At 48.9% G+C, this 20,441-nt stretch overlaps 1 long non-coding RNA gene across 1 annotated transcript; it reads right to left on the bottom strand.

Moving 5' to 3' along the window:
- Nucleotides 1-346: 346 nt before the first annotated feature.
- On the bottom strand, nt 347-18,705 carry LOC139358706 (uncharacterized). Its single transcript, XR_011614050.1, has 4 exons — nt 14,538-18,705; nt 10,262-10,345; nt 1,251-1,416; nt 347-578 (listed from the first exon to the last, which is right to left on the bottom strand). It is a non-coding gene; the product is annotated as an uncharacterized lncRNA (long non-coding RNA).
- Between the last annotated feature and the right edge of the window lie 1,736 nt (nt 18,706-20,441).

The following is a 20,441-nucleotide window of genomic DNA, read 5'->3' on the forward strand; positions in this document are numbered from 1 at the left end:
TTTTTGTATTTTTAGTGGAGATGGGGTTCCACCATGTTGACCAGGCTAGTCTCGAATTCCTGACGTCAGGTCATCCACCCACCTTGGCCTCCCAAAGAGCTGGGATTATAGGCATGAGCTACCATGCCCGACTTTTTTTGAGACAGAGTCTCGCTCTGTCACTCAGGCTGGAGTGCAGTTGTGCAAACTTGGTTCACTGCAACTTCTGCCTCCCATGATCAAGCAATCCTCCTGCCTCACCCTCCTGAGTAGCTGGGACTGCAGTTGCACACCACCATGCCTGGCTAATATTTGTATTTATAGTAGAGATGGGGTTTTGCCATGTTGGCCAGGCTGGTCTCAAACTCCTGACCTCAAGCAATTTACCTCCAAAGTGCTGGGATTACAGGCATGAGCCAACACACACACGGCCAAGTAGAGTGTATTTAATCAGGAACTGCAGAATAACAGTGAATGTTTATGGAACACATAGCATGCCAGGGAGTGTGCAGAAAATCTCATTTCCTCCTGACATCAGCCCCATGAGGAAGGGGTTGTTTCAGCTCCATTTCATCTTGGGGGGACTTCAACCCTGAGAACTTAAATCAGATAGCATGTGAGTGACAGGGCTGAGGGCCTGGTCCCAGATCCCCAGCTCTCATGAGTTTCACTCATTCACCTAAAATATAATTGTCACTGCTACCTGAGCCAGGCACACTGGGAATGCAACAGTGAACAGGGTATGGCACAGTGCCCCCCTGGGGGCTCACTGTTGAGTATGGGAGAAAGACAAATAAAGGGACAATTATAACTCAGAGTGGTAGGAAGTACCAGGGAGGCACAGGGGATGCAGGCACCAAATTCAGCCTGGGAAAGTCAGGGAAGGCTTCCTGGAGGAAGTGACACCCAACCTGAACTGTGAAGGGTGAGACTATTCTTAGTAGTTAACCATTAACTAGGCACTGCATGAAGTGCTTCTGCATATTAACTCATTAAACTTTCCCAACAATTCCATGGCAGTTCCATGACTGCCTCCAAGTAGAGATCAGGAAAAGACCAGTGTGCAGAACTGATTTCTCGCCTACTTCCATGAGGACCTGGACCTGCTCTCCCGCAGCGTGGTCTGGCGGGAGAGCTAAAAGTATACTAGTAAGAGGAAGTACAGTTCAATATCAAAGGCTTGATAATTACAGCTTGCAGAGGTGGGTGACAGAAGCAGGGAAGGGGGCCTCTAAGGAAACTTCCCTTTCTGCCCCCATCACTAAACCCACCTAGCCACACTGCCTGAGTCATCCACACCATCAAATGCTGACAGCCGCAACTGGAACAGCCACACCTGGAGCATGTGTGGGTGCCCCAGCCCTCTGAGACCCCAGGCCCAGGAGGAGCTCCTTGCCCTAGGATGGGGGGAGCAGAGCCAATGGTAGCCAAGCCCACCTGGAGAGAGAGAGAAAGAGAGGGCACTCACTTTCTCCCAAGAAATACACACTTGCTGACAATAATACTACCTCCTGGCTAGTTTTAATTTTTATTTATTTATTTATTTTTTGAGACGGAGTCTCACTCTTTTTGCCCAATCCACCTACCACGCGCAATTAATTTTTGTATTTTTAGTAGAAACGAGGTTTCACCATGTTGGCCAGGCTGGTGTCGAACTCCTGACCTTAAATGATCTGCCCACCTTTGCCTCCCAAAGTGCTGGGATTACAGACGTGAGCCACCATGCCCAGCCTATTTTTATTTATTTTAGAGGTGAGGTCTCACTATGTTGCCCAGGCTGGTCTCAAACTTCTGGCCTCAAGCAATCCTCCTGCTTCAGCCTCCAAAGTTCTGGGATTACAGGTATGTGCCTCTGTGCCCAGCCACGACATTTTAAAACTTTTCCCCAAGCCCCAGGTTTTTTATACCCTGCCCGATTTGAGCTGGCTGGTGGAGACAGGGCTGTCTAGTCCTTTGTTTTTGAGACAGTTTCGATCTCGTTACTGCAAGCTCCACCTCCCAGGTTCAAGTGATTCTCTTGCCTCAGCCTCCGGAGTAGCTGGGATTAAAGGCCCATGCTACCATGCCCAGCTAATTTTGTTTGTTGTTTTTATTTTTGTTTTGAGACAGAGTCTCGCTTTTGTTGTTCAGGCTGGAGTGCAGTGGCACAGTCTTGGCTCACTGCAACCTCCACCTCCTGGGTTCAAGCCATTCTGCTGCCTCAGCCTCCCAAGTAGCTGGGATTACAGGTGCCCGCCACCATGCCTGGCTAATTTTTGTACTTCAGTAGAGACATGGTTTCAGCATGTTGGCCAGGTTGATCTCGAACTCCTGACCTCAGTTGATCTGGCCGCCTGGGCCTCCCAAAGTGCTAGGATTACAGGCGTGAGCCACTGCACCTGGCCTGTCCAGTTCTTTGGGCCTCAGTTTCTCTTCTCTGAGACCTGTGCACCCACCATGTGCCAAGCATCGTTGTATGCCCTTGACATCCATCACTTCATTTAACTCTCACTGTTCTCAATAGGTAGATGCTAAGATAACCCCATTTTACAGATGAGGCCACCGAAGTCCTGAAATGTTGAGGTACTTTCCCACCTTCCCATAGCTACAATGGGCTGAATGGGGAGTCAAGGCTAGGGCTGATGACGGCAGGCCCCATGCTTTCTTCTCCACTCACCCTTACCTGCCTCATGAGGTTTCATCCAACGCCAGGAAGGTTGAGAGTTCGTGCGGTCTCGTGAAATGACCCACTGTGACCCCTACCACTGGCATTCTGTGACCCTCAGCAAGTCCCTTCCCCTTTCTGATGCTCAGAATCTCAGAGCGACGTCCTTCCCATCCTCCCTCCACAATGAATGGGTGCATAAATACATGAACAAATTAAGTATTCTTTCCCTCTGCACCCACTAGAGTGCACACTGGTGCCACTAACCACCACTGTTCCCTTCAAATGCCATCCTTGCACAGGGGCCGCTATGCCTTTCTATTCCCAGCCTTTCCGCACGCACTCTTCTTCCTCTGTGATTACTGTTCCTCTACTCCAGTCTCTGTTTGCTTGCTGGTTTCTGTTGTTTTCATCCTGCAAATCTCTAAAAGTTGCCACAGAGCCTTTCTAAAAGGAGGAAGGAGGTGGCTTTGTCCACAGCCTCAGGAACACCAGCCTCTACCTACTTGCTGAGGGCAGGCAGTTTCCCATCCCTCCTGCCCAGCCCAGGCCTGGCACAACCCCCAGGGCAGAGGGGCCTAGAGCTTGCCAGGGATCCCAGCCTTTGCCGCCAGCTCTCCTTGCTGCAGATGTCCTCAGTGCACCATCTCTGGTCTTCCCAGTAGCAAATTCCTGCTCAGCCCCTCCTAGCTGTACACCACAGGCTCCCTCTTGAAAAGCTCTGCTCTCTCAGGTACCCCTATACTGAACTACCCTCCGCCAATGCATCGAAAAAGCCCGGGCTCTCGGCTGGGCGTGGTGGCTCACGCCTGTAATCCCAGTGCTTTGGGAGGCCGAGGTGGGTGGATCACTTGAGGTAGGAGTTTGAGACCAGCCTGGCCAACATGGAGAAACTCCATCTCTACTAAAAACACAAAAATTAGCCAGGGATGGTGGCATATGCATGTAATCCCAACTACTGGGAGAGCTGAGACAGAAGGATCACTTGAACCTGGGAGGCGGAGGTTGCAGTGAGCCAAGATCATGCCACTCCACTCCAGCCTGGGCAACAGACTCTTGTCTCAAAAAAAGAGAAAAGAAAAAGCCCAGGCTCTCAACCCCACCTGGGCTCAGATCTTCAGCTATGGGACTTCAGTTTCCAGTCTGAAAAATGGGGCTTATTGTGGTTTGAATGCATCCCCCAGGAAGCACATGTTGGCAGTCCCCACTGCAACAGTGTTAGGAGATGGGGCCTAACGGGAGGTGTTTGGGTCATGAAGTCTCTACTCTCATGAGTGGATTAATGCCAATCACGGAAGGGCTTGAGGCTGTGTGTTAAATCTCTTGCACTCTCTCTCACCCTCTCCCTTTCTACCGTGGGAGGATACAAGGAGGCCCCCACCAGATGCTGAGCAGATGTTGGCACCATGCCCTTGGACTTCTGGACTTTGAGAACCATGAGCCAAATACATTTCTGTTTATTATAAATTACCGAGGTATTCTGTTAAAGCAGCACAAGACAGACTAACAAAGGTTGGTTGTGCCTTCTTGCAAGGTTGCTGTAGAGATTAAATTATAGAACTAATGTACAGTGGCTGGAACCTATAAGTCCCCGTTAAATGGGAGCTACCATTTGTATTAATTTTTAAAAATAGAGGTTGGTGGAAGGTCTCACCATGTTGTTGAGGCTGGTCTCAAACTCCTGGCTTCAAGTGATCCTCCTGCCTTGGCCTCCGAAAGTGCTGGGATTACAGGTGTGAGCCACTATGCCCAGCCTGTGTTAATATTCAGCTAGCTAGGCTTGATGGCTCATGCCTGTAATCCTAGTACTTTGGGAGGCTGTGGCAGGTGAATTGCCTGAGCTCAGGAATTTAAGACCAGCCTGGGCAACATGTTGAAACCCCTGTCTACACTAAAATACAAAAAATTTGCCAGGCGTTCCTGGCACATGCTTGTAGTCTCAGCTACTCGGGAGGCTGAGGCAGGAGAATCACTGGAACCTGGGAGGCAGAGGTTACAGTGAGCCAAGATCATGCCAACTGCACTCCAGCTTGGGCTACAGAGCGAGACTGTCTCAAAAAAAAAAAAAAAAAAAATTAGTGCAGCTCAGCCACTTCCTGGCTGTGGGTCCATCAGCATATTACTTAGTTTCTTTACCTCAACTTCCCTATCTGGAAAATGGGACTAACACCCTACTTTTTACAGATGTCCAGAAAAACTAGATGTTTTCTCTTTTTTTTTTTGAGATCTTGGCTTACTGCAACCTCCACCTCCCAGGTTCAAGTCATTCTTCTGCCTCAGCCTCCTGAGTAGCTAGGACTACAGGCAGGAGCCACCACACCCAGCTAATTTTTGTATTTTGGTAGAGACAGTGTCACCATATTGGCCAGGCTGGTCTCGAATTCCTGACCTCATAATCAGCCCGCCTCGGCCTCCTAAAGCACTGGGATTACAGGCGTGAGCCACCGTGCCCAGCCGAAACTAGATGTTTTCCAGGTGGGTAAGGTAGGTAATGTTCTTCGGACAACTAGTAAGCACTTAATAAAAAGTAGTGTTTGTAATTATTAACAGTCATCAACTAGGGCACAAACAAAATGTCAATAAACTCCCATATAGTAGAAATTGTTCATATATTATTCCTTGACCACAATTAAAAAAACTGGAAATCAATAATGAAACCAGAAAACTGACTTCACACTAGCAAATAAAAGTCTTTTTTTTTTTTTTTTTTTTGAGACGGAGTCTCGCTCTGCCGCCCAGGCTGGAGTGCAGTGGCCGGATCTCAGCTCACTGCAAGCTCCGCCTCCCGGGTTTACGCCATTCTCCTGCCTCAGCCTCCCGAGTAGCTGGGACTACAGGCGCCGCCACCTCGCCCAGCTAGTTTTTTGTATTTTTTTTAGTAGAGACAGGGTTTCACCATGTTAGCCAGGATGGTCTCGATCTCCCGACCTCGTGATCCGCCCGTCTCGGCCTCCCAAAGTGCTGGGATTACAGGCTTGAGCCACCGCGCCCGGCCTTTTTTTTTTTTTTTTTTTTGAGATGGAGTCTCACTCTGTCACCCAGGTTGGCATGCAGTGGTATAATCTCAGCTCACTGCAGCTTCCACCTCCCGTGCTCCAGTGATTCTCCTGCCTCAACCTCATGAGTAGCTGGGATTACAGGTGCGGGCCACCACGTCTGGCTAATTTTTGTATTTTTAGTACAGACGGGGTTTCACCATGTTGGCCAGGCTGGTCTCAAACTCCTGACCTCAGGTGATCCACCCACCTTGGCCTCCCAAAGTGCTGGGATTACAGGCGTGAGCCACTGCGCCCGGCAAAACAGTCTCTTTTAAACATCTGAAACTCCTGGGTAAGTGCTGAATTCAACATATCCACGTAACTCCACTCCCTTCTGAAATCTCACTAAAACAACAATAAAGGAATTTTCTTTTTTTGCTTGAGATGGGGTCTCACTCTGTCACCTAGCCTGGAATGCAGTGGCATGGCCTTGACTCCTTGCAGCCTCAACCTCCCGGGCTCAAGCAATTCTCCCAAGTGGCTGAGAGTCACGCATCCAGCTAATTTTTAAATTTGTTGTTGTTGTTGTTGAGATGGGGTCTCACTATGTTGCCCAGGTTGCTCTGAAACTCCTGGACTCAAGCAATCCTCCCACTTTAGCCTCCCAAAATGCTGGGATTACAGGCATGTGCCACTCACTGTGCCTGGCCAGAATTTTTTAATGATAAAATATATATAACATAAACATATACATTATGTACATATATATACACACAACATAAAAATTTATCATTTGGGCCATTTTAAAGTGTACACTTCTGTAACATTAAGTACATTTACATACGTAGCCATCACCACTATCTATCTCCAAAATTTCTTTTTTTTTTTTTTTTTTGAGACAGAGTGTCGCTCTGTCACCCAGGCTGGAGTGAAATGGCGCAATCTCGACTCACTGCAAGCTCCGCCTCAGCCTCCTGAGTAGCTGGGATTACAGGCGTCCACCCCCACCTGGCTAATTTTGTATTTTTCGTAGAGACGGGGTTTCACCATGTTGGCCAGGCTGGTCTCAAACTCCTGACCTTAAGTGATCTGCCCATCTTGGCCTCCCAAAATGCTGGGATCACAGGCATGAGCCACTGCGCCCGGCCATCGCCGGAACTTTTTCATCTTCCCAAACCGAAGCTCTATATACATCAAACACTAACTTCCCATTTCCCCCCTCCTTGTAGTCCCTGGCAACCACTATTCTACTTTCTTTTTCCTTTTCTTTTTTTTTTTTTTTCTGAGACAGAGTCTCAGTCTGTCACCCAGGCTGGAGTGCAGTGGTGCTATCTTGGCTCATTGCAACCTCCGCCTCCCAGGTTCAAGTGACTCTCCTGCCTCAGGCTCCCGAGTATCTGGGATTACAGGCGCGCACCACCATGCCCAGCTAATTTTTGTATTTTCAGTAGAGACAGGGTTTCCCCATGTTGACCAGGCAGGTTTGGAACTCCTGATCTCAAGTGATCTGCCCGTCTCAGCCTCCCAAAATGGTGGGATTACAGGCATGAGCCACCGTGCCCGGCCAACTATTCTACTTTCTCTCTCCATGAATTTGACTCCTCTGGGTACCTCATATATGTGAAATTATACAATATTTGTCCTTTTATGTCTGGTTTATTTCACGTACCATAAATAATATCTTCCAGGTTCATCCACAGTGTAGCATATGTTGGGATTACATTTCTTTTTATGGTTGAATAATATTCTATTGTATATATTCAGCTGTCCCTCAGATTGGTCTAGGACCCCTCGTGGATACCAAAATTCTGAGATGCTCAAGTCCCTTATATAAAATGGTATAATGGCTGGGCGAAGTGGCTCACACTTGTAATCCCAGCACTTTGGGAGGCCGAGGTGGGTGGATCACTTGAGCCCAGGAGTTCAAGATCAGCCTGGCTAACATAAGGAAACTCTGTCTAAAAATAGAAAAATCAGTCAGGCATGGTGATGCACTCCTGTGGTCCCAGCTACTTAGGAGATTGAGATGGGAGAATCACCTGAGCCCAGGAGGCCGCGGTTGTAGTGAGCCGAGATCATGCCACTGCACTCCAGCCTGGGCCACAGAGTGAGACTGTCTCAAATTAAAAAAAAAAAAAAAGGATGCCTGTAATCCCAGCACTTTGGGAGGCCGTGGCGGGTGGATCACGAGGTCAGGAGATCGAGACCATCCTGGCTAACAAAGTGAAACCCCGTCTCTACTAAAAATACAAAAAATTAGCCGGGCCTGGTGGCGGGCACCTGTAGTCCCAGCCACTCAGGAGGCTGAGGCAGGAGAATGGCGTGAACCCGGGAGGCGTAGCTTGCAGTGAGCCAATATCATGCCACTGCACTCCAACCTGGGCGACAGAGCGAGACACTGTCTCAGAAAAAAAAAAAAAAAAAAAAAGACCGGGCACGGTGATGCATGCCTGTAATCCCAGCACTTTGGGAGGCTGAGGCAGGCAGATCATGAGGTCAGGAGTTCGAGACCAGCCTGGCCAACATGGTGAAACCTTGTCTCTACTAAAAATACAAAAATTATCTGGGTGTGGTGGAGGGCGCCTGTAATCCCAGCTACTTGGGAGGCTGAGGCAGGGGAATCATTTGAACCCAGGAGGTGGAGGTTGCAGTGAGCCAAGATTGGGCCATTGCACTCCAGCCTGGGCGACAGGGCAACACTGTCTCAAAAAAAAAAAAAAAAAAAGGTGTAGTATTTGCATATAACCGACACACATCCTCCCATATATATCCCTAATGGATAATGGGAGTTAGGGAGGGCAGGAGGACAGAAGGGAATTGATAAATCCACATCAATGGCTAGAAAGATTATCAGGGAGGCCTCAGAGGCTGGAGTAGGTAATGAGAGATTTTGGCTATGCTGAATGACATTTCTCAGAATTCCCTTCCTGAGTGGGCCAGAGGAGAGATTCCTGTGCAAAATTTGTGGGGCAGAGATGAAACCAAAGCCCTTTTTGTAGCTAGCACACGCAGAAGAACCTGTCTTGGCCTCCCAAAGTGCTAGGGTTACAGGTGTGAGCCACCACACCCAGCCTGAAACTTCTTAAGTAGTTCCCAGAATCACGTAAGTTCAACACCTGAGATAAATTTCTTAATCTATATGCCCTGGTGTTTCTGTTTCTGTGCTTGAACCCTGACTGAATTGGGGGATACATTGATTCAGGTCTTAACTGGTTCAGCTCTAAGGCAGGTCCTTAGAGCACACGGTCTCCAAAACCCATCAGCCTTGGGTCCTCCCAGTGGGACCTGCTCAGAGTCCAGTTTTTCTAACTGCCCCGTAGCTACCAGTGGCTGGACGAGGACAGACTCTTTTCAAGCCAGTGCCAACAGCAAGAAACTGCAGTTACTTGCCGACCCATGGGTCAAACAGAACAAAAGAAAACCCAAGACTGGACCTAAAAACCAGATCCTCTGTATCGGTAGAGGGTCCTTTGATAAGTGGGCATCTTGGAACTGGGGCACTCTGGGAACAAAAGTGGTGATGGGACTCTGTGGGTGAGGGTTAACCCCCACTCTTCTATAGGGATAGGGTTACGTGCTCCCAGGAGTGGGATTTGGGTCTCTGCATGCAGGTTGGGACCCTGTTTGAGTAGTGCCCACTTCTGGTTGGGTGAAGAGGCATATGGAAGCTGGGCTTCCATCTGGGGCTGAGCTGGACTTCATGACGCCTAGACTCTCCAGCCCAGGCCTTGGCTAGTTCCCAGGGGGCTCTGAGGCATGTCCAGAAGGACAGTGATGGCCCTCAGTGTGACAGGGTGGCTGGGAAGTGGGAAGAATCCAGGGAAGGGGCGGTGGCATCTGGCTTGCCCGAAGGGTCTCCCATGTCAAGCAGGGCAAATTCCCCATACAAAGCAGCCAGCTGCACCTGTCGGAGCTCTCGGTGCTGTGGCTCATCCACTCTACCCTGGGCAGCTGGTGGTACAGAGCTGGTTAGTGCCATCTGAGACCGCCACTGGGGCTGCACTCATGGGGGCGTGGAGAGGCTGGAAATGGCAGGCCTCAGCCTTGTGAAGATCTCTGTTACTCCTTTGCTAATTACCAACAGTGATCCACTGACCCCAGTACAGACCTGTTTTCCCCATGTGTACAACAAGGGGACTGGACTGGATGATCACTCATTTGGCTTCCAGCTAGGACTTGTAATAATGGTGATGATGGTGACGACGATGGTGGTGCCATTTGCCAAAAACTCACCATGTGCCTGACTCTGAGCAAAAATCATGAAATTGAACTGGCTCCCTTAATCTGCACAATATCCCCACGGGGCGGGTACAGTTGTTATCCCCATTTCATAGTTGAGGGCATGCCATCCTCGTGCAGTTGGAAAGGAGCTGAGCTGGGAGGAAGATAGGACAGCTGGGAGGAGCCCATCCCAGGGTCACATGGGTCTGGGTCGGGACCCAGGTTCTGCTGTTTCTAGCCATGTGACGCTGAGCAAGTCACCTGCCCTTTCTGTGCCTCTGTCTCCTCTGATGCCCATTCCTCGGGGCTGCTATGTGGCCCAAAGGAGGCAATGCACCATGCATGGTGTACAAAGTGCACACCGAAGTCATCAATCATTGTGACGATTATGGTTTTTCTTTTAGTCTCCCCTATAGCTAGGTATGGCCATATGACTAACCTTTAAGCCAATGATTTGTAAGCACTGTGCCGTGTGGAACTTGCAGAAAATCTTCCTTCTTCTTCCCTTCCTCCGTCCTGCTCTCTGGAATGAATATACAAAAGCTGAAGATCAACAGCCACCCTAGGCCACAAAGATAGCAGGGATGGGCCACACTGTCTGCTGATTCCCTTACTAGACAAGTTACACAAGAACACACATCTTGTTTATCTTGGTCAAAGCGACCTCCACAACACTTACAAAGTGTGTGTCATGTGCTAAGGGCACAGGTATTGAATGAGTATTGAATGAATAGGTAAATAAATGAATTTACTCCAGATCCACCAATAAATAAGGTCTCAGCTTCCTTCACAGAATTAAATTCTTGATTAATTTAAGTCACATTACTTCTATTTGCTTTCCTTTGCTCTCCCAAACTTGCCTCTGTCATAGAAGTATATTATTTTTTTTTAATGTGCTCCAGAATTCCCCTCAAAAAAAAGTGTTTTTTTTTTTTTGAGACGGAGTCTTGCTCTGTCGCCCAGGCTGGAGTGCATTGGCCAGATCTCAGCTCACTGCAAGCTCCGCCTCCCGGGTTCACGCCATTCTCCTGCCTCAGCCTCCCGAGTACCTGGGACTACAGGCGCCCACCACCTCGCCCGGCTAGTTTTTTGTATTTTTTTTAGTAGAGACGGGGTTTCACCATGTTAGCTAGGATGGTCTTGATCTTGTGACCTCGTGATCCGCCCGTCTCGGCCTCCCAAAGTGCTGGGATTACAGGCTTGAGCCACCGCGCCCGGCCAAAAAAAAAAGTTTTAAAATATATTTTTATGACAGTGCTTCCCAGTATATTCCTGCTTAGCAAATTTAAAATTCTTCAGTTTTCATGGTCATGGATATGTACTTTTGTGTATGTCTGCTGTTAAATGCAGGCACTGATTTGTAACAAAATAGACCTCACCTCAAGTTCATAAGAATCATCCAAAATGGTATATAATGATGTTCCTGGGACCTCAGCTAATTTTTTTTTTTTTTTTTTTTTTTTTGAGACGGAGTCTCGCTCTGTTGCCCAGGCTGGAGTGCAATGGCCAGATCTCAGCTCACTGCAAGCTCCGCCTCCCGGGTTTACGCCATTCTCCTGCCTCAGCCTCCGGAGTAGCTGGGACTACAGGCGCCCGCCACCTCGCCCGGCTAGGTTTTTGTATTTTTTTAGTAGAGACGGGGTTTCACCGTGTTAACCAGGATGGTCTCGATCTCCTGACCTCGTGATCCGCCCGTCTCGGCCTCCCATAGTGCTGGGATTACAGGCTTGAGCCACCGCGCCCGGCCCTCAGCTAATATTATACTTACATAGAATGCAGTCACTGGGTCCTGAGGATTTCACTGGATGTTGGTTGCTGAAACTGAACTTTATCGGGTCTTTTCCCCTTCCACTGTGGTTTTCCAAATTTCAATATGTCACCTGTCCTCAAACTTTACTTAAATCTTTTCAACTAAATGGAATCTTTATCCCTGCTCCTCTGCTTTTTGAAGCAATGCTTTTCTTCCTGTGATAATACTCCCTGTGGCCCTTTTTGTGGTCTCTTTTGTGGTCACAGGGTTTGTAAACATTTATACTTTTTGCAGCTACATATACTTTTATTCTTATTTTTTACTCTTCCCCAATTGTTGCTCTTCCTTTTAACTCTTTGAGGGAGATAATTAGCTCCATCTTCAACTCTTGTGATGCACCTATTTATATTTGAGCCTCTTGGCCAGGCACGGTGGCTCACGCCTATAATCCCAGCACTTTGGGAGGCCAAGGCGGGCGGATCCTCTGAGGCCAGGCGTTCAAGACCAGCCTGGCCAACATGGTGAAACCCTGTCTCTACTAAAAATACAAAAATTTGCTGGGCATGGTGGCAGGCGCCTGTAATCCCAGCTACTAGGGAGGCTGAGGCAGGAGAATCGCTTGAACCTGGGAGGCGGATGTTGCAGTGAGCCGAGCTTGTGCCGTTGCACTCCTGTCTGGGCAACAAGAGTGAAACTCCGTCTAAAAAAAAAAAGAATGAAAAAGATAACTGATATAAACTAAGTATTGAATACTATATGGGCACTTCTCTATGTTGCCTCCTTGAAACATCACAATCGCTTTGAGGCATAATTAGTTTATTATAGTCATTATACAGATGAGGAATGTGACTCTCAGTTAAATAAATTATTCACAAGACGCACCAAGAGTTGGCTCTCTGTAACACCAAAGGCTAATCCATAAAGTATCATGCTACACTGCCTGTAGTGGCGAAGTAGACAGCTGGGTATGTGAGCTTAGTGGGGTTGGTGTTACCCATTGCTCCATGGGTTCGGAATTGGTCTTGCAGAAACCCAGATGGAGAAGCTCTTGGCTGAGGGAGTGAAAAATTACTCAAAGGATATACGAGTGCAACTGAAGGATTATGCTTCCATAGACTATGCATGTTGTTGAGCCTCTCGGAGTAAGAACAGATAATCAAACAGAATCACCCAGTCCTCGGCTGTACCATTCGGTAAGCATCAGCATGCCATGAAGCGTGCTCAGTGCTGTGTTGCTGAGACATAAAATATATCTCAGGCACAGCCCCTTGGAATGGATCATTTTAAAATGCACTGGGAAGCAATAACTAATTTGAGTGTCACAACTATAAAGTATAAAACACAGTAAGCCATTGTGCTTAATTGTGCGCTAGTGATAAATATTAATATTAAAAAAAGACTGGCCAAGTCCATCTTAAAACTTGATAATGGCATTCAAAGAAAATAAACTTCAGGAGCTGGTGGAAAATACTATTTAATATTGGCAATTATACCTCTAAATAATTACATATTCTTTACTTAGAAATTTAATTTTAAATTTGGGTATTCAGGTTCTTTTTTTGATAAGTGAACAATTATAAAGGAAATTTTTTTTTCTTTTAAAAATATACCACATCTTACACACCAAAGTGAATGTTGTTCTTCAAAGAAGTCACTGTGGAAACCCTTGCACATACTATTTTGTTTTGTTTTTAATTTTCAGTAAACAAAAGGGGACCCAATGAAGTACTGGGAGTACTGGGTCACCTTCAGTTTCTCACTTCCACTCCCCAGAGACAACCAGTATTAAACATTTTTGTGTATATCCTTCCAAAGATATTCTTCCCATGTATAAACTTTTTAAAATGCATAGTATGTATGCATTTAACAGAATGGTAACATGAAGTGTATACAGTCTTTTTTTTTTTTTTTTTTGTAACCACTGTTACCACATTATAGACAGATGTCCATGTCAATGAGTAGAGATCAATTATATCCTTTTTTCACTTTGTATTTGTAAAAGTGTTTTACTGAAAAGTGCACAAATCACAGTGCAAAGACAGATGAAATATCACAAAGTGAACACACGCTGGTGAGCAGTACCAGGTCAAGAAAGGACCTATTTGTTTTCTTCCTTTCCCAACTTTCAACTTTGTTTCTTTTTCTTGCCTTGTTACACTGGTCAGGATCTTCAGAGCAGCTTTGAGTTGAAGTGGAGGCATCAGGCCTTCTTCCCCCATCCCCAGTCTTAGTGGGAGAGCTCTGAGTATTTCAGCACTAAATATTTAATGTCAGTTTTTTGTAGCTACCCTTTGTCAGAGTAACAAAGTTTCCTTCTAGTCTTAGTTTGCTAAGATTGTTTATCACGAATGGTTTTTGAATTGTATCAAGTATCTTTTTCTACCTCTGCTGAGAGGATTGTATTGTTTTTCTCCTTTTCTCTGTTGATGTTGGATTATACTGACTTGGTTTTGAACACTAATTCAATCTTGCATCCTTGGAATAAGCCCAGCTTTGTTGAGACACCACAAATTATTCTCCAAAGTGACTATGGTAACTTACATTCTCAGCAATGTATGGGAACATATGTTTCCTAACCATCCCAGCCAACACTTGATGTTTTAAGACTTTTTAAAAACTTTCCCATTTAATAGGTTAAAAATTAGATACAGTCAACCAAACTGGGTCTTACTTTGTAAAAAAAAAAAAAAAAAAAAAAAAAATTGTTTTTAGACAATGATAGAAAAGAAGAAAGAAAAATAGTTCCTGTGTTCTATGTGGGATTGTGGGAGAAACTGCTTTTAAATAGGCTTTCTTATTTAGGTTATTTAGGCAATAAGTAAAAATGGAAGGGAAACCTGACGGCAGAGAGCAGCCAGGCCTACAGTTAGTTGCCTATGGATGCACAGACTGTGGCAGGCCTGGAATGCACCAAGGACCACCAGTTCCCATGGGCAGTCAGTTCAGTGACAGCATCACTAATTACCTGATCAGCACCCCAGTAGCACATGGAGAGGACAAAGAGGCCCAAGATGAGTGTGGCCCAGGGAGGTCTCCAGTGATGGGATGTGGCTTGGTGGTCCAGTTTCCTTTGCCAGTCTTACTTGGTACGGCAGAGAGGTACATACGCAGCAGCCCCTGGTGTCCTTCCACTTCCCTAAAGGCTTAAATGCACCGTGATGTTTATCAGTCTTTTAAGGAGCACAATAACCAAGATTGCAAAGAAATGCCTCGTTTCCTGGAAATGTTTTTTGTGGGGGAAGTGGTGAGGGTCCACTGAGGGGAAATGCTCATGGCTGAAGAAAGATGAGGCCTGATGACTGGCGGTTGGGTTCAGCCACACAGAGACCACGTTGTGCCCCGCAAGAGCAATCTGGTGGAGTGGTGCCAGAAAAGGGAGAGGGCCAGGGTCACAGAGCCTGTGCAGGGATTTGGAACCAGAGGGCTCCTCAGAATGGGTGCAGGAGATGGTCCGTCAGGACCTGTCCGACTCCAGTGAGGGTTTCAGGGACAGAGAGCGAGGAAAGCAGCCCTGCACAGCAGGACACCCAGGGTGGGAAAGCAGGTCTCAGGGAGGACTAGGTTTCTGTCCAAACAGCAAGGGAGAGAATGTGCCAGGGAGAGGCTGCCCTGGGTCTCCCGAGGGCTCAGAGAAAAGGTTTCAGCAGATGGGGTCAGAAAAGGAGTGTCCAGGGCTGGGCATGGTGGCTCACGCCTGTAATCCCAGCACTTTGGGAGGCTGAGGTGGGCAGATCACGAGGTCAGGAGATCAAAACCATCCCGGCTAACATGGTGAAACCCCATCTCTACTAAAAATACAAAAAAATTAGCCAGGCGTGGTGGCAGGCACCTGTAGTCCCAGCTACTTGGGAGGCTAAGGCAGGAGAATGGCGTGAACCCGGGAGGTGGAGCTTGCAGTGAGCTGAGATCAAGCCACTGCACTCCAGCCTGGGCAACAGAGCGAGACTCTGTCTCCAAAAAAAGAAAAAAAAAAAAAAAAAGAAAGAAAGAAAGAAAGAAAGAAAAGGAGTGTTCAGGGCCTTAAGGGGAGGGTGACCTGAGCTTCTTGCAGCCTCTGATACAAACAGGGATAAAAGACAAAATGAGATTAGTCTGGAGTCTGAGGCAGAGAGTGATGAGGAGGCTGTGAGTTTGGAGGAGGGAGGGATAAAAGGGCCTGGCTGAAAAGAAGGCAGGGTTCTGGGTTCTCTACATCCAGCCAGGGAAGGACAGAGCCCAGAAAGGCCCAGAGCTCCTTTCTGACACCTGCACCAGTGAATGTCTGGCCAGACGGTGCTCTGTAGGCTGCTGTGGGGTCGGGGAGTGACTTCTCTTGGGCATAGGACCTCAGGCACCTGCAGGATACAGGGCTCCAGGCTCCCTCAGATGCCTGCTGATGGCTCTCCTCTGAGGGGGTATAAACTGGCTCGCTGGGTACCCACCATGTGCAAGGCACTTGTTCTTAGTATAATGCACCAGGCACTGCCAACTCATACCCATTTATGATAGGCACAATTACTATCCCCATTTTAGAGGTAGGAAACTGAGGCACTGAGCAGTTAATCAACTTGCCCAGCCTCCAAAGATAAACAGTCAGTGTAGAGCTGGGGTCTCAACAGAAGCAGACTCCCTCCACAGTGTGACAAGGGCTGTTCCACTGCGCTTGTCCAGCCTTGGCTGTCTGGGGTGGCAATTGTGCCTTTGGGCTGCAGTTGATCGACCAGTTGCCTCTTCCTGACTGGCTCCCACCCGTCTCCTGCCAGCAGCCTCTTGGGTCCCAGAAGCTGATAATGGTGTGATAAGTGGGCCTTTGAGAATGGAGGAGCATGGTGATGTATTGGGAGTCAAGGCAAGGGTGTGGGTGTGGGTGAACTGAAAAACGCTGAACAAAGGGGTTGTCCCCTCCTCATCCAGGGGAAACCATTTCCAGGAGCTGACCAGGGTGCTGACCCAAGGTGAGCAGGCCCCAAGGGGCAGGCCCGCATGTGCTACAGGGACATCTCAGCAATGTTCAAGCCCCACAGTTAGGTGCTTTCTCTAGCTTGACCTAGAGAAATGATGGTGACCTTCCTGTGCCTTCCTGGGCTTTTCTCTTGGACCTCACCAGGAATGTGCATGTGAGGTTCCAGGGCGAGCCTTACTATGGACCAGGCTGTGAAACTGGGAGCTGCCTTGAGAAGACATTCCCCAAGATGTTGCCAAAAAGAGTGGTGTTTATTTCCATGACTGAAGGGGCTGCTTCTGTCCTCCTGATCAAGGGGATGCAGGGGACATGCTCAGAGGATCAGCGACCACCTGCCCTAGACATATGGAGACAGATGAGGGTGGCGTTGCTGCAGCTCCCCAGGGAGGCCTGTGCAGCTGTGACACCACCTCCATCACCCACTTGAGGGCTCAGCGGCTCCATACTGATCCCATGGTGCTCCCCATGCCCCTCACCCCACTCTCTGTTGTTTTTCTGAGGAGGGTTGGAGGCATTCCCTAGCCAGGCGCTGAGGACTGTCCTTTTGTATTAGGAGGGAGCCTGTGGGTCTTCATACTGCACTTGAGAAGGATGAGATGTGAGCCCCTATAAGGGCTTCCCTCCTGTGCTGTGGCCTGCTTGCTCTCTGCCCTTTGCCTATTTCTTCTGTCCTTGACTATTTTAGATATGGTCTGTGGCCTGGAGGCACAGCAGGGCCCCACAGTGGCCCCAGCAAAGGCAATCGAGGTGGAGGAGCGGATGTATGGGGAGTCACAGAGGTGCTGGCCCCGGGAGAGGCCACCGAGGGGGTGGAGGCTGCTGAGGAGAGGAGGGAAGGTTCAGAGTGGGATGACATGTCAGAGAGGTACCCAGCCAGCAGCTAACTGAGCCTGATGCCTGAGTAGTAGGGAGTTTTCCCTGGACAGTGGGTCCTGGGGTGCGGTTCTTGCTCACCTGGGAAGGATGTGGAGTCTAGTGAGGATAGAATGGTGGCCCTAGAAGGGGCATCAGGGAAAAATGAGGAGGGTTCCAGAAGCCCTGCTGTGGGCTAGAGGCAGAAAACCCTTCAGCCCAGGCCATAATCAGACCAGGAACAGGGATGAACCTCCCAGTCCCATCCATGAACTCGGTTAGAGGACCATTTACTCGGTGAGGGGTCCATGGTTGTGCCATCACCAAGGGGCATGAAAAGGCTGGAAAAGGGAACACTTCCGTGTAGTTTTCAGTTTTAAATGCACATTAGCTATAACAGCTACTGGCAAGTCCTGCAGTTGGAAAACAGTTAATTTTATATAACCTTGAAAGTCAATAATTCTATTCACTGTCCCAACCAACTTAGCAAGCCCTAGAATGCTCCTTCAAGACACTGGTGTTCATGTCGCTAGTGCTGGGATGTGGGGTGAGGCTGAGGCACACAGGTGATCCACTGTGATTAAATGGATCAGGCTCAGGGTTGACACTGGCCAGGCCAGAAACAGCATGGGGCTGAGATCTCAACCTTGAAGAGTATCCAATTCTAAAGACAGGGTACAGGGTACGGTGAGTGTATGGTTATGGCTGGAACCATCATGGCCAGCCTGTGCGAGGGTGAGATTCAGCTGGACTTGGTCGAATGAGAAAGGCACCATCCCCAGCATAGAATGGGCATTCATTGGTTGTCTGATGGAGGCTATGTCAGAATCCTGTTTAGTTAGGAATCGGGGCCAGGTCACACTAGGTCAAGGCAGGGTGAATGTGACTTGAGGGCTACAGGCAAGAACAGGCTTTCATGGGACTCAGCTACCCTAGACCCCAACTCACCAGGCCCTACTCCCTCCCTCACTCATGTGGCTCAGCACCCCCATGTGACAAGGCCTTGAGCCAGCATGGGACACAGGAACCCTGCAGAACGGGGAGGGAGGGGAAGTCCCTGGACTCCAGGGGGCTGCAGGAAGGGTCATCTAAGGACAGGTTGTGGAGGCAGATGGGCTCCTGAGTCTGTAGGACACACTCCCTTCCACACAAGAATCCAAGAGGGGACAAGGGGCAGAGGACATAGCATAGACCTCTGTTCCATGACCTGATAGCTGGAGGGCAGCAGGGGGAGGATGGCAGAAAAGACCCTGTAGAATAAGAGAAGAGCAGGACAGACAGACCCTCTGGTCCTCCAAGGCCTTTACTCCATAGAGAGGCTCCAGGACCCACATTTGGGTAAAAGAGACCTGAAGGGCAAAGGCCTGAATCCCTCAGAACGGAGGAGTCAGGTCACAAACGTCCCCAGCATAGACCACAGCAGAGGATCTAGGAGACTGGGGGATAAAGAGATCCCAGATTCCCTGCCAGGATGTGAGGACGTGGCAGGGGCAGGTGACTGAAGGTCCCCTATGTGTGTGACAGGCCAAGGCCTAGGAGGGTCTCAAAACAGGTGATAGGCAGGGGCCACGCTCTGGAGTTCCCAGGACTCGCAGAATTGTTTCAGGAACACCCTGAGGCACGCTTCCCCGGGACAGTGTGGCCCGCATCTGAAATGTCCTGCACTGGAACTGGGGGGCCTGACCCCTCCTCACACGCGGAGGTCAGAGCTCCCTCCATGGAAGCTCAGCCTCTGATGTCCTGTCCCTCCTGACCATCCTGTCCCTGATAGCCTACCTGGAATCTGGGATCTCTTTGCCCCCTGATCTCCTAGATCCTCTGGTGTGGTCTATGCTGGGGACATTTGTGACCTGACTCCTCTGTTCTGAGGGATTTGGGGCCAGGCCCCCCAGTTCCAGTGCAGGACACTCTATACCCCACAGGATAGCCCAAGGCCACCCACACAGTCATTCTCTTTCTGCCCTCCTCTGGGGAGTTCCAAGACAACAAAGTCACACTGGTGTGTCTCATCAGTGACTTCTCCTAAGGTGCTGTGATGGTGGCCTGGAAGGCAGACGGCACCTCCATCACCCAGGGCATGGAGACCACAAAGCCCTCCAAATAGAGCAACAATAAGTATGCAGCTGGCAGCTACCTGAGCCTGTCACCTGACCAGTGGAGGTCCTGCAGAAGCTACAGCTGCCAGGTCACGCGTGAAGGGAGCACCGTGGAGTTCACTGTGGCCCCTGTAGAATGTGCTCAGGCCCCCAACCCTCACCCCATCCACAGGGGCCTGGAGCTGCAGGATCCTAGGGCAGGGGTCTCCCCTGTCATCCCAAGGCATCCAGCCCCTCTCCCTGCATCCAAGTAACCCTCAATAAATAAATAAATATTGTCAACCAGAAATACCTGCTCCATCTCATCTTTTTTTTTTTTTTTTTTTTTTTTTAATCCTATGTTCAATTTACAACCTCCAGGAGAGGCTCTCATCTCCCTGGGGCATCACCCAGAGTCCCTTCCTCACCTGGTCACCCCTTTTCTCCAAGTTCCACTATAGCCTGGAGCCCCGCCTGGCATCTGTTCAGACCAGGCAGATCTTGCACCCTCCCTGATTCTGATGACAATGACCCACTGTTCCTCTTCTGGTGGTCCCAGCATCCTCCTGAGAGAACCCAGTAGACCTGGATGACTTTCTGCTCTCTTTTCACAATCTGTCCTGGGCACATCTTTCTCCTGCTTCCTGCCCAAAGTTGGCCATTAACCCTGAGTGGACTGGTTTCTTGACGTGAGAAACGGGATTTAGAAATCACTGTGCTGCTCACACAGCCCTTTTGAGTCAGACACTCCAAACACACCCAAAATGGACATGAGAACCTGAGAGGGTGACAGGGGCTTGCTTACAACTTCTCCCTGGAGGTTGAGGCTGGACTTTCTTACTAGCACCTGGCGAGACCCATCCCAAACTAAGAAAACACCAGGGAGGACGGAAGGGAGACCCTGGAGCTGTGTTGTGGTCAGATTGGACCTTCCCATGGCTGCTGAGACTCTGGGACAAGCTGCCCCTTCTCTGGGGCATTGGGGACACCTGAGGATGCC

Source organism: Macaca nemestrina, chromosome 15 (assembly GCF_043159975.1).
Source record: "Macaca nemestrina isolate mMacNem1 chromosome 15, mMacNem.hap1, whole genome shotgun sequence".
Taxonomy (NCBI): domain Eukaryota; kingdom Metazoa; phylum Chordata; class Mammalia; order Primates; family Cercopithecidae; genus Macaca; species Macaca nemestrina.